General features: G+C 40.5%; 1 protein-coding gene across 11 annotated transcripts in view; it reads left to right on the top strand.

Annotated features, from left to right (window-relative positions):
- RBFOX1 (RNA binding fox-1 homolog 1) overlaps nt 1–14,876 on the top strand; it is a 2,489,097-nt gene that overhangs the window by 1,560,372 nt on the left and 913,849 nt on the right. The gene's annotated exons all lie outside the window — the stretch shown is intronic.

The raw sequence follows: 14,876 nt of genomic DNA, 5'->3' as shown, positions 1-14,876 counted from the left end.
AGCACGCTTGGACAGAAATAAGCTGGATAAAGGAGGCAGCATTCTCTATGCAGTTCCCTAACTGATCTGCCCGTTCTAGGCAGCAGAATCTTAAGAGCAAAAGCGAGGTTGGTCCTGCCATGTTCGGGTATTCATCAATAACAGCACATAAAGAAGTTCTTTCAACTTAGGATTTTATGCAGAAACAGTGAAATGATTAACATCTGAAGTAGCAACAATGCCACGTGTTTTCCAAAACTATTTTATTTTTCTCCTGGTTATACAGGTAGAGTGTGAATTGGAGTCTCCCTATGGTTAAGTTGAAGTTATGTGACTGTATTCTGGACAATAGAAAGTGGGTGTAAATTATATTAATTTGTGCGACTTCCAGATTTAGCCATAAACCACCTGGGAGACCCTTCACAGTCTCTGTTCTCCATCCAATGTGACCTTGGAGGCCAGGTTTTGAAGATGCATTATTACAAGCTGAAAGAGATTGCATCCCTGAGTGATTCATGATCATAGCATTCCATTCATTACTCTAAACCAAGCTGCAAATGAGCATGGAGCTTCTGTTGGCTTAATCCCCAAAACCTGAAGTTGTAAAGGGCTTAGTCTTCCTCCATAATACAACTTAACCCAAGTCTACTGAAATAGAAGCATATTTATATTCTATAAAGTTAACATAAGCATAACTTGATACTATAGAGAGAAGTTATAATATTAATAGCCAATCTGCCATTACTAAACAACTGGTGAAAAATAAGCCAATGAGGCCGGGCACGATGGCTCATGTCTGTAATCCTAGCATTTTGGAGGCCGAGGTTGGGGGATCGCTTGAGGTCAGGAGTTCGAGGCCAGCCAGACCAACATGGTGAAACCCCATGTCTACTAAAAATACAAAATTTGCCAGGTGTGGTGGCGCATGCCTGTAATCCTAGCTACTCGGAAGGCTGAGGCAGGAGAACCGCTTGAACCTGGGAGGCGGATGTTGCGGTGAGCTGAGATTGTGCCAGTGAACCCCAGCCTGCAACAAAAGCGAAACTCCATCTAAAATAATAATAATAATAAAATAAATAAGCCAATGAGGTCTGTTGCATCATACCTGTTCTGATTTGAATAGCATGTCCCTTTTCCAAAATTTCCCACCATCTGCAGAGTATTGTATTCAGGTTCAACACAAGCTGGTAAGGCATCTAACTACCTTGTAACCAGTTTCATAATAATTATTATTCTCTCCCTGAAAATAGCCTGCTTTGGACACAGGTGCTCCACTGAATTTTTTTTTTTTTTTTTTGAGACGGAGTCTCGCTCTGTCGCCCAGGCTGGAGTGCAGTGGCGCGATCTCGGCTCACTGCAAGCTCCGCCTCCCGGGTTCACGCCATTCTCCTGCCTCAGCTTCCCGAGTAGCTGGGACTACAGGCACCTGCCACCACGGCCGGCTAATTTTTTGTATTTTTAGTAGAGATGGGTTTTCACCGTGTTAGCTAGGATGGCCTCGATTTCCTGACCTTGTGATCCGCCCGCCTCAGCTTCCCAAAGTGCTGGGATTACAGGTGTGAGCCACCGCGCCCGGCCCCCCACTGATTTTTCTGAGGATGCCTCTGTGATGTCATACAATGTGCAAATTTCCATCTTATGTCCTAAAATGCATCACCCTACTTTTGAGAAATATTGTCACTCTGTAGCTAACTCTCTGCTCTAAGAACTCAACGTCCCCAAGCCAACTTCCTGAGTTCCTGCTGGTATTCTCTATTCTTTCCGCTGCACAATGGGACATGTGGTTTTATTCCCTGAAAAGTCACTTCTGGATGGATCCAGTCTGAAGATGGTTCTCCTGCTGTATAGAAACCTGGATGTCGTGAAATTGCCTATGGGCAGCTATTAAACAGCCTCCCTGAATTTAGCAGATTAGGATTTTAGTGAAAAATTACCACATGGCCACTGCTTGTGGGTAGAGTGTTCTTCAGAAAAATCATTAAGGTTTAAAGACTGCAAGTCATGAAATGGACGTGACAAGATGAATGTCACTGCGTCATTTCCCAAGCCACGATCACCATGGTTCACCAGAACTTAAATACAGCAGATGACATTTATAGTCGTTGGTATAAGACCTTGTCTTCAGGGTGGTGAGGTTCCGCTTTGAGATGTGCTCCAGAATGTCACAATGTTAAGGGGTCCTAGGTGTTGTTAATATCAATTTTATAATTTTTAAGACGAAGAAAGTGAAGCGTGTTGAAGGCAAGAGAAACACTAATGGTGTCAAGTTGGTATTTTAGAGAGAAGCAGTCATTTCATTCTCAGTTATTACCTATGCTGGTTGTGCAAATTTAAGCAAATTATTACACTCAGTAGGCGCCATTTTCTGTGTCCATAGACAGTGGGGACTGTTTGACTCAGAGCTGTGCCCATCTTTGCATAAAAGGCATTTTTACATTTGTATGCATTGGTATGAGTTGTCTGTTTCTTTGCCCATTTTCATCCTTTTCTTTCATTTTCTCCATGTCTTCGAATTTTCACATTAATTTACATAGAAGTCGGTATAGCAGTCTCACAGTTTTTAAAAAAATCTTCTGTTTTAATGGTGATCCTCTTGTAATTTCTTATTTTCTGTCTTTGTGCTTTCTCCCCGCTTTTTCTTCATTAAGTGGTTAGCTACTTTTTTTCTTATTTTCAAAAAATATCCTTAAAACATATGATTTGGTATATTAATTAGATCTATAGTTATTCTCTTCCCTAACTTATTGATTTCTGGTCTTCCCTAACTTACTGATTTTTTAAGTTTATGAATCCTTTCTTAAGTTTTTTTGTTTGTTTGAATTCACTGTTATTTTTGTAAATTTTTGAGTTGGAGATTTAATAAACTTATTTATATTTTTCTATTTTGTTGAAATTTTTCATGCTATGAATTTTCTTCTGGTTCTGATTTAAATGTGACTCTTAGATTCTGGATTTTATTTTATTCTATTATTATTATTATTATTATTATTCTCTGACAGACTCTCTCTCTGTCACCGAGGCTGCAATGCAGTGGTACGATTTTAGCTTACTGCAACCTCTGCCTCCAGGCTTCCAGCGATTCTCCTGCCTCAGCTTCCCGAGTAGCTGGGATTACAGGCATCCGCCACCATGCCTGGCTCATTTTTGTATTTTTAGTAGAGATGCGGTTTCACCAGGTTTGCCAGGCTGGTCTTGAACTCCTGACCTCAGGTGATCCACCCACGTCTGCCTGCCAAAGTGCTGGGAATACAGGCATGAGCCACTGTGGCTGGCGCCCTCCATCATTCTTTTTGTTTGGTTTGCATCGTAGTTTGCGAAGTGTGGTTCTCCTTTCCTAATTAGCCTCTATTCCTCCGAAACATTGTTTTCCCAACACTGCCTTCTCCAATTCAGCACATGTTTTTAATTCTCTTTACTGTAGTTAGGACTCTGAGCTTCCCGTTCTCTCTGTCATTATTTTCACTTGTATGGTGGGTGTGATTTCAGTTCAGTCTTGGCTCTCCATCCCTCTTCTTCTTCTCCTGTGACTCTAGACCCTCCTTATTCTTGTCAAAAGCTCAGGATGGGAAATAGGAAAGTAGTTCTGCTAGAGGGTGGTATTTATTTTCAAATCACAGTTATTTAACTTTATAGTTTTATGTGTGTCATCAAATTATGGTAAAGGATGGTATTTGTGTGGTTTATTTGTTCCTGTTTATCTTTTTTTTTTTGAAATGGGGTCTCACTGTGTCACCCAGGTTGGAGTGCATTGGCATGATCTTGAGTCACTGCATCCTCCGCCTCTCAGGCTCAGGTGATCCTCCCACCTCAGCCTTCTGAGCAGCTGGGACCACAGGCATGCCACCACCATACTTGGCTAATTTTTGTATTTTTTGTAGAGATGGGGTTTTGCCATCTTGGCTAGGCTGATCTCAAACTCCTGACCTCAAGAGATCCTCCCGCCTCCGCCTCCCAAAGTGCTGGGGTTACTGGTGTGAGCCACCACACCTGGCCTGTTCTTGTCTATCTTTATGGAGTTGGGAGAAGATGCTAGGAGATTCTAGCTGCCATTGACTCAGCAGCATGGAAATTGCTTTTCTTTGTTAATACATTCATTATGTATGATTAGTTATTGATTATTCATGTTAAAATATTTTGCGTCAAATATTTCTCTTTCCAGGCAGGACTGGCTGTCTAATAGGTGCAGCCCTGTGACAATGAAAGTTCAGGACCCCTTCCTAAAAAATTGTTAAGAATTTCAAGATGGCAAAAGTAGAGTATCAGGCCATGCACAGTGGCTCACACCTGTAATCCCAACACTTTGGGAGGCCGAGGTGGGTGGATCTCTTGAGGTTAGGAGTTTGAAAGCAGCCTGGCCAGCATGGTGAAACCCCATCTCTACTAAAAATACAAAAATTAGCCAGCCAGGTGTAGTGGTGCGTGCTTGTAATCCCAGCTACTCAGGAGGCTGAGGCAGGAGAATCACTTGAACCTGGGAGGTAGAGGTTGCAGTGAGCAGAGATCACGCCATTGCACTGCAGCCTGGGGGAAAGAGTGACACTGTCTCAAAAAAAAAAAAAGGTAGAGCATGAAACCAGGTGCAGGACCCTTTGAGTGGTGTCCCTGTGTGTACACAGTCATACCTCCAGGAAGGTGGTACTGGTTCAATATTTTTATGTATTAAGTAACTCTTGTTTAGTAACTTTATATGTGTTAGGTTATCTAATACAGAGATAAAGAGAGACAGAACTGGAGACTGGAACTCAGGAGAGCCGAATTCTATTTCCATACGTGTCATGGATTTATAGTCTGACTTTGAACTCTGGAGTTCTGTTTTCCTACATGAAAAATGAAAGATTTTACCCCGAATTGTGTTTCACAAACTATCACATATATTACTGATAATACCTAAATACATTTTAATAGTGGTATTAATTATATCGCATAAATAGAAAAAAATTGAAACATAGAAACTATGCTTTTTCTGTATATTCTTTCTTAGCAGGTAGTTAAAGTGAGTAATAACAAAGCAAGGTCAATTCTAAAGCACTATTGGAGAATTATAAGTATAGGGGATATTTAGATTTTGTAAGAATCGTGAAGATTACATAAATACATCTAAAGTTTGGAAAACGTTGCTCAGGATGATCCCTAAGGACACTTTCAGGTCCTTTCAGCATTTTAGGATTCTGTAATTGCATATCTTTATACAGAATTAGGCATATTTTTGATCTGTTAAATAGGGAGATTTAAATATATAATTAAAGATCAATCTGTTCACACCTTCCAGAAAGACTGGGGTGAGACGAATTCCATATTTTTGTGTCATCTACCACCACAAATTTTATTTCATTTCATATAAAGATTAAAAACTGAGATGTCCCCGTGTACACTCAACACCATCTAGTACTCAGCCTCCTACTAGCAAGTCAGGGTTGCAAAAAGCCTTCATGTAACATTGCTATCTATGGTAACTTGATGTCAAGTCTTTTTCACTTCTGGTTTTCATGTCTGCTGTGTCTGACACTCTAAAAAATTCAAAATAGGTTGTTCTTGAAGAGGATAAAAATAGAAGTGATGGACCAGCACGTTGGCTCACGCCTGTAATCCCAGCACTTTGGGAGGCTGAGGCGGGTGGATCATGAGGTCAGGAGTTCAAGACCAGCCTGGTCAAGATGGTGAAACCCTGTCTCTACTAAAAATACAAAAAATTAGCCGGGTGTGGTGGCAGGCACTTGTAATCCCAGCTACTAGGGAGGCTGAGGCAGAGAATTGCTTGAACCCGGGAGGCAGAGGTTGCAGTGAGCCGAGACTGTACCACTGCACTCCAGGCTGGGTGACAGAGTGAGACTCCATCTGAAAAAAAAAAAATAGAAGCGATGATGCCGTACATCTGTTAGCCACTTGGATGCTATCTGCCAGATCGCACAAAAGTTCATGATACATCTACTGTCACCAGATTTGGGTGTTATTTTTTAAGAACCCCAGAAATTAAAACAGATAATATCCTGTTGATCAAACAGTGTAATTTTTAAAAAGGTACTGTTTGTTAATTTTAAGAACATTCCAGTAGACCGATTGGAGTAGAAATGTGGTCCCCATGTTAGGCTTAGATTTTACATATGATTTTTAAAATGAAATTTGATTGGAGAAGTTGAATTTTTTTTCCAAAATATTATTTTCTTCCATTGAGATTGATTGGACTCTATAGGTTCCCTGCAAGAGGGCAGGACTTTCTTACCTGTTCCTAATGCAGAATTCTCTGAGAGAAATATCCCTTTATCTCAGTGTCTCAGTGGACATTGTTGGTATTCCTGAGTGTCTTGACATTTTGGCCATTTCCAAACATTTCTAGGTCTTTGTTACTGACCTGCCTACATTTCAACTCTTGGCCCTTCCCTCTGTTTTGAAATGACTCATTCTTCACAAGAGCAAACTGAAAGCTTTACTGTCAAGCAAAAAAAGAAATCTTGAGCCAAAGTATTATAACTTGCTCTGTAGGAAATGAAAACAGTGCATTGGCCATCTTTTCCCCCTGTTGTTAGAGTATATTAAATTAAAATAACACAGCAAGAAACATTAATTTCCATGATTCATTTTAGATTTATGTTGGTGTATGGATTTGGTTGGCTGTTTCTTTGGTTAGGAGAAGGTGGTGTATTAAAGTGGAGGTCTGGTATAGCTGATGGGAATGAGTTTTTTTAAAAAGGTTTTGAAAAATCTATCTCCGTCTTGAGCAGTAGTCCAGGGGAGTGATCACAATACTGAGATATAAACAAGAGGGTGGTAATACAGCAAGCGGCGTATGATCCAATAACTCCACCAGATTGCTTTATTGGTTAGGTAATGAAGCATGCTAGGGAATTTCTACCAAACAGGAGTCAACACATTGCCCAATAACATCTGAAATGACTGAACTACAAGTTTAGGAAGCATGGGATGAGGTGTACTGTTAAATTGCCCCTACGCTGGAAAGTGTTCCCTAGGTTCTTCCCATGACTACCTGGAGAAGTTGATGTGGGATTACTTGGAAAAGGCTTAGGACTTTTAGGTCCTCTCAGAGCTCTTCACATTGCCCCATGTTGTGTGTTGTTTTTTTGCTCCTGATTTTTTTTTTTTTTTTTTTTTTTTTACCATGAAGGCATTCAAACTGGGCTAATACAAACATGAGGCATTCTCAAACTACAGGAAATTGCTTTCCTTATCTACGCTCTTAAAAAAAAAAGGTGTTTAATTACCTGCTGCTTTTCTATTGCTCAGATTCCCTTCAGGATGCAGGGGGAGGGATGGGAGAGAAGTTTCCTTTGCGATTTAATGTAATTATTCATAATGACTACATATGGTCATTTTATAAGTTCCTAATTATTTTAAGTGATTGGTGTATGGTCATTTGCATAGGCTGTTTAGCAGAACCCTCATTCAGTGACCTACATATAAATCATGGAATAGTTTCTAGGCATGTAAAGCAGGTGAGAGAAACCAAACCCTCTCCCCCATCACCTATTTTTCCAACGTATGCATCCCAGAATGTTTATGTAAACCATAATAGCAGCTTGGATCCAGCATTCTTCATACAAATGTGTGGTTGATGTAGGGAAACACGTTTAATTTTTTCTTTCAGTAGCAGATGGTACATGGATTTTTATTTGATGCAGGCACTACTTTCCAAGGTAATTGTCAAGGGCTTTTATTCCCCCTATGAAAAAAAATGGAGGGAAGGCCTCTGGATCAACCCATTCGTTTCACAGATGAGCAAAGTGAGACCTCAAATATTGAGTAATTTTCCCTAAATCACCAGTTTTTAGACAGAGTGAGGGCTAAAACTCACATCTCTGGACAGTCAGATTAATTCTCTTTTCTTCATACTGCACATTTTCTCTTGATAGTTGATGTGATATATGTCACTTTAAAAAAATGAGTTTCCATTTCTGGTTATATTTTATCTACTTTCCTCCTCAGAAAGCCAAGTTCTGTTGATTCATAGTAAGGACCAGATATTTCATGGTGCTAATTCCAAGTTGGGTATAATTTGTGACTTCTAGGTTACCCACTTGTGTCCACAGACCACCTAAATTTTTTAAATGTACACAGTCACCTTGATAGAAGGGGTCTTGAGAGCTCATCTAATTCAGTGATTTTTCCAACACTGGTTTCAGGGCTGTTGATGTGCTACTCCATTTCACCCAAGTCCACAACAAAATAAGAAAAAAAAAATCAGTGCTGGAGAGTTTTGTTCTCAAGTTAAATTAATTCCCTTTTTTTAAAGTTACGTCTTTATCAAATGTTGATGCTTAAAGAGAGCCATTGTTGGCTGGGCACGTTGGCTCATGCCTGTAGTCCCAGCACTTTGGGAGGCCGAGGTGAGCGAATCACGAGGTCACGAGTTCGAGACCAGCCTAGCCAATGTGGCGAAACCCTGTCTGTGTTAAAAATACAAAAATTAACCTGGTGTGGTGGCGGGTGCCTGTAATCCCAGCTACTTGGGAGGCTGAGGCAGGAGAATTGCTTGAAACCGGAAGGCGGAGGTTGCAGTTAGCCAAGATTGCACCACTGCACTCCAGCCTGGGTGACAGAGTGAAACTCCATCTAAAAAAAAAAGATAGTCGTTGTTGCTTTCTTTTATTTTCATGAGAAAACAAGAAATGACGCATGTATATCAGCTTTCCACAAAATCACCCCCCACCTTCCCCTTCCTTTTACGTTCTCATGTTTTTATTGTGTTTACCTATCAGTGAACCCAAACATTGAGAAACATTGGGATAAGGGAATGTTATTTGCTAGGGAACCAAAGTTTTAAAATATCATGGTTACTGTATTAGTCCATTTTCATGCTGCGACAAAGACATACCTGAGATTGGGCAATTTACAAAAGAAAGATGTTTATTAGGCTTACATATCCACGTGGCTGGGGAGGCCTCACAGTCATGGCGGAAGGTGAAAGGCATGTCTCACATGGTAGTGGACAAGACAAGAGAGCTTGTGCAGGGAAACTCCCGTTTTTTAAACCATCATATCTCAAAAGACTTATTCACTATGAAGAGAACAGTGAAGGAAAGACCCACCCCCCATAATTCACTCAACTCTGACTGAGTTCCTCCCATGACACGTGGGAACTGTGGGAGTTACAATTCAAGGCGACATGTGAGTGGGTACACAGCCAAACCATATCAGTTACTATAGTCATTTTTTGGCAAAACCAAGAAATAGCAAAGTTGAGCCCAATTCCTTAAAACAGATAAAGCACCCTACCCCCCACTGCCAAATCAACAGTCACTCTTCCTCTATATCATTTTCCATTTTCAATAAATAACTCTTTCTTCCACTGTAAATAACAGAATAGATGTTGTCTATGAATTTACTGCTTAATATTTCATTTATCTACTTCCTTCTACCTTTATTCATATCTATCCTAAACACCCTACAAAGGAACTTTCTCTCTCTCGTTAAAAATTCTCTTGTAATTCTTAAACATGTACAGATGTTACCAATTGGTAACAGATTCTTTTTTGATGAACTTTCTCTCCTGGGTACACATTTATGATCCTAAATGCCCCATGAAGATGGGCCTACATCTACCTTCCAACGTCTTCTGTGTCCCTTAGCCATAAATATCTACATTGTTTCTTTGATAAATTTTGGGAATGATAGAGAGAAGACAGTAAGTTGTATGATGACTGCTTGCCTTGTTCTTTGTTAAATGTACCTATGTCTCCACCCCCTTTCCTCCACATCTCAAATTGGAAATCGCTGAGTACTAGGAGAGAGAGGAAACAGGGCATTCCTTAGTGGGAAAACATAAGATGCCATGGGCAATCTAAATGTCAAGATTTGGACTGCTGGTCTAAAAGGTTTCCACTCTCTGGGTTGCTCTAGTGAAGCAAATAAACAGAGTCACACATCGATCCTCCCACAGGTAGAAGGCTCTGCTGTTTATGGTTTTACTACTCTGCAGATTGGCAGCAGCACTAGCAGCAGCAGCATTTGGTAGCAAGGATGAGTCTGAATCACCTATGTTTACTAAGGAATTTGTCCAAGTTGGCTGTGCCTTTGATGGATATTGTTATTCCTCCATAACGCTGTCCTTAGGATCCTGGGAAATCTCAGAAATCTCTATACAAAGTTACAGTTTCGGAGCAATGAATGTGGGCAAAGGTGAAAATCATGAAGCATAGAGTGGAGATTATCAACAGGTGGTCGAAAGAGAGAGTGAGAGAAAGGGGGAGCGAGAGAGCGATAGAGTTGCTTTGTTGCCCAATAGTATGAAGATAAAACAGTTAAACACATATATCCTGTTTCCCCCAACACAAGCCTAATGTTGCTGATTTCAGGTTCCTCTGACATCATTCAGTTACTGCACCTATTATATTACAATGGGAGTAAAAGAAGCATTTTCAGTTTTCATGAAAGAAGAAATAAAACAGCAAGAGCATTAACAATGGCACATTGGGCACTGTAACTGTTCTCCTTGGTTCTGGAAAAGTCCTAGAGATTTATGAGTAAATTGGACCATTCCAACTATAGGCATTAAAGTTCTGGTGTTTCCAAACCATGTTGGCTCTTGGGGTCCATTATACCTGGTTTTATGATGTTTAAAAATCCAATATCATTTGGTAAGAAGTAACACAACATTATGTCTGCAATCATGAGCTCTAGAACTACTCGACTTGAGTTTCTATCCCATTTCTACAAACTGGTAGCTGGCTGACTTATGGAAAGGTACTTAAACTTTCTGTGTCAGTTTTTTCTTGTCTTTGAAATGGAGGTGATGATGATGGTGATCACGGTGATGGTGTTAGTGATGATGATGATGATGGTGATGAAGTTGATAGTGATAAAACCCAACACATAGGGGATGTTAGAAAGATTATAAATATATGCCACACCCTTAAACAGCATCTAGCTTGCACTTAATAAATAGGTCTCATTGTGATTAGCAGAATAAATCAAAGCAGGGCGTTTCTAGTCTTCTCTGGTCGTGTCCCTAAGAGAAACTGGAGGTTCCTAAGAATCACTGGGGATACTAGTTCCAGAGAAGAGTTCTTGGATCCTGTTACACGCTTCCTGAATCTGCATAGATTGTACCTAGAAACTTGCATCTTTGATAAACTCTGAAAAAGGTTAAATTTTGAGAATTGATGGACTTGGGCAAACGTGAAAGCCATTCTGAGACAGAAGTAAAGGCTATCACCAGGTGGTCCTGCTTAATAGATAGGGAGAGACAGAGAGCTGCTATGTTGTTTAATTCAGAATGGCAGGGAGCTGAAACATTGCCTAATTCTGAACCAGACCCCTGATGCTTAAATAGGAAGGCCAAATAACATCCCTAATTCTAACTGCAGCCATGCTAACCAAGATAACAGCTGTCTGCATTCAAAGCCACATATATCTGTGCTTTGTTGACTAGTGCTTTTCGTTTCTCTGGCCAAAGCAAATGTGCTTTTTTGGCTTTAATTTTGTGCTTTTCACTAATTAAGTTGTATATATGAACTAAAATATTTATACACCCAAGATAATGAAAATAACCCATGATAAATGGAACAAATGGAGCAAAAGTAAAGTAGATTTAGTGGCACCATAGTTTATTGAGCATCTGTGATTAGATTGTGTTCGCTAGGATGCTTCGGGGACTGTAATTCGATCTGCAGTTTGAACTGATGACTCTTCCTTTTTGTAAAGATTTAGAGAAAAAAAATGAATTCTTGTTTTCAATATCTCAAGTTCCTCTTCAAATGGCTGCTTGTTACATCTTGGGGTAGGAGGGGAGTCTTTTAGGAAAAAGAAGAATGGGCGTATTTTGTTGCCATCCAGGAGGGAGACTGGGCAGAAAATTAGGCTATATTTGGTAGCTTATAATCTAGCATGTGAGTGTGAAGATGGGGTAGGGTGACTAGCTGATGCAGGTGAATCCCAAAACTGGGGCTCAGCTTGCAAGAGTTTTTCGCTTTGCTCAGGAAAGAATTCAAAAGCGAGCTGATGGAGGAGAGCTAGTTTACTCAGGGAAACTGTGGATAGCAAAATGGCTGCTCCATAGACACAGCTGAGCCACCCGACAGGCAGAGTAGCACTCCTGGATTGCTGGCTAGTGTATTTCTAGCTACTTATAATTATATGCTATTAGGTTGGTGCAAAAGTAATGGCAGTCTTTGTAGTTAAAAAAAGGTAAAAACTGCATTGACTTTTGCACTAACCTAATAACGCGTGAGTCATTCACAAACTTTCTGGAAAAGAGGGAGTTCCCAGAGCCATTCATGATGGTTAATATTAGGTGTTAACTTGATTGGATTGAAGGATGACTAGAGAGCTGGTGAAGTATTGTTTCTGGGTATGTGTGTGAAGGTGTTGTCAGAGGAGAGGAACACCTGAGGCAGTAGTCTGGGAGGGAAAGACCCACCCTCAATCTGTGTTGGCAGCATCCAATCAGCTGCCAGTACAGCTAGAATAAAGCAGGCGGAAGAAGGTGGGATGAGCTGGTTTGCGGAGTCTTCCGCCTTTCGTCTTTCTCCCGTGCTGGATGCTTCCTGCCTTCTGAACATCAGCCTCCAGGTTCTTTAGCCTTTGGACTCTTGGACGGTTTGCTAGAGGCTTTTGGGCCTTTAGCCACAGACTGAAGGCTGCGCTGTCAGCTTCCCTGCTTTTGAGGCTTTGGGACTCGGAGTGAGTCATTACTGGCTTCCTTGCTCCTCAGCTTGCAGATGGCTTATAGTGGGACTTCGTCTTGTGATGATGTGAGTCAATTCTCATTAATAAACTTCCTTTCATGTATATTAAACACATATATCCTATTAGTTTCGTCCCTCTGGAGAACCCTAATACACCATCTAAGATAACTTCTGGGCATTGCCATGGCGTCAGTAAACTGTCATGGTGCTGGTGGGAGTATCTTACGCAGATGTATTACAGTTCGTAGTCCTACTGGTTTGGGCCAGTTTCTTTGCCACATCCAGTTTTGATCAACAGGGTATTGAAAACAAGTCTTGCTGTTTTCTTGCCTCATAACCATCTGTGTTTGTCCAAGATTGTCCCAGTTTTAGCACCCAGCATTGAAAACCCAGCACCCTGGAAACACTTTAGTCCTGGGCCAACCAGACGGGCTGGTAGTACCAAAAGTCAGTGCTAGCTATTTTTGTTTTTTATGCAATAAGTTAAGGAAGTGGTTTCCTACTCTAGGATAGTGCTTCTCACTCTTTAATGTGTTAGGCATTGCCTGGGGATCTTGCTAAATGCAAATTTTGATGAAGTCTGGGGTGGGGTCGGAGCATCTGCTTTTCTAATAGGCTTCCAGGTGATTCAAAAGCCAGCCTTCCCGTGCACACTACAGTTTAAGTAACAAGCTTCTAGAGGGCCTGGTAATTACCTGGTGGGATGGTTAAAGAGAAAATTCAGGATACCAGCGTTTTCTAATTCTTTGCAGTTATTTTTTTCGCTCCCTAAAACTTTTGCCTTTTAAATCACTGGAGTAGGCCCATGGACTTTCAGTTTTTCCTAAAGACTCCCTTTATCTTTTAGATAAAGTACAAAGTAAGAGTCTCTAGAAACCAGTAGATGACAAAGTAGCTTTTTAAAGGAAAATCTCATGTGAGTGACTCTGTATAAATAGCATACGAAATGGAAGGATTTTTCATTTTCTTCTGGTTGTTTTTCCATGAAGTTGGAAGTTACTTCATTTCAAGTGGAAATCTCGAAAATACTTTGCTATCCGTCTTGCCCCTATTTCTCTCTCAAGGGTATCTGACAACAGTGTGGGAAATCAATATATGTTTGTTGAATAAATGAAAAAGTGAGAATCATTAAACGCAATACTACTTGAACATGCACAGAAATCAGACAGAGAACTTGTTAAAAGTGCGGATTCCCATTCAATAGATCTGGGGATTGACCTATTAGGCATTTCTAATATGCTCGTAGGTGACGTTGATGTCTTGGAACTCTGAATGGGAAGAATCAAGATTGAACATGCAAAAAAAAAATGTAAAGTTACATATCATATGTATTTTGCCGTGCAGTTAATATGCTGAGAAGTGTGATGATAATTTTGACCTTCAGAACATATAAATGGGATATACACTTGAGAGAGAACCATACAAGTCTCTTGGTCATAGTCAGGCTTATGTATTTAAGGTATAATTACATCTATCTTTATACTAGTTTCTTTCCCTTGGGAACTGCTCAGCTGAAGATAAATAAGCAAAACGCGCACATGTGTAGCCTAATAGCAAATATAAAGATTATTGAGCCAGTTTATAGTGACTCAATAAAATTCTGCTTGTCATGGGTAAGCAAAAGTCAGTGCCCTTGAAATTTAGGGTGCAGCAAAAGGAAGCCCATAATTCGGGTGGAGGTTGGGGAGAGCGCTGGGAGACTCATGTGTCCATCACGAGCCAGCTAATTGGGCAGGAAAGGGGTTTCCGGATCAAACTGAGGGTCACACTGCTGTTTCTCGTGGTCCAATAATGAGATGCAGATGAACTGGGGAGGAAGAGAGTTTTTATTTCTGTAACTGATTACAGGGAGAAGGTCTGCAAAATATTGCCAGACCAACTCAAAATTACAAAGTTTTCCAAAGGTTATATACCTGCTAAGCTATATGTCTACGTGTAAGTGTGCATTCATCCAAAGACATAAGTGGTTCATTTATTCTCATCTATCCCTAAGATCTGAGTTCTGAAGACCTTCATCTGGACCTTCAGTAAATTTAATCTAAATGGGTCCAGATGCTGGGGTGATTACCCTTATCTTGTCTCCTGCTAATCATGGAGGTTGGTGGAGTTCTTTTAGACCCCCAATAAACTTGTTTGTGGAGGCCCGGGGAGTTTCTTCAGACCCCAGTAAAACTTGTTTAATCCTAAACAAGTCCTATTAAGAATTCCTTCAGTATCTTGTCAGGATTTAAGTCCCAGAAAAGGCCTGGGCACAATTCT

This window comes from Nomascus leucogenys, chromosome 18, assembly GCF_006542625.1.
Source record: "Nomascus leucogenys isolate Asia chromosome 18, Asia_NLE_v1, whole genome shotgun sequence".
NCBI lineage: Eukaryota > Metazoa > Chordata > Mammalia > Primates > Hylobatidae > Nomascus > Nomascus leucogenys.
Note: the sequence above shows the minus strand (reverse complement) of the source record. Positions and strands in the feature narration are given on the sequence as shown.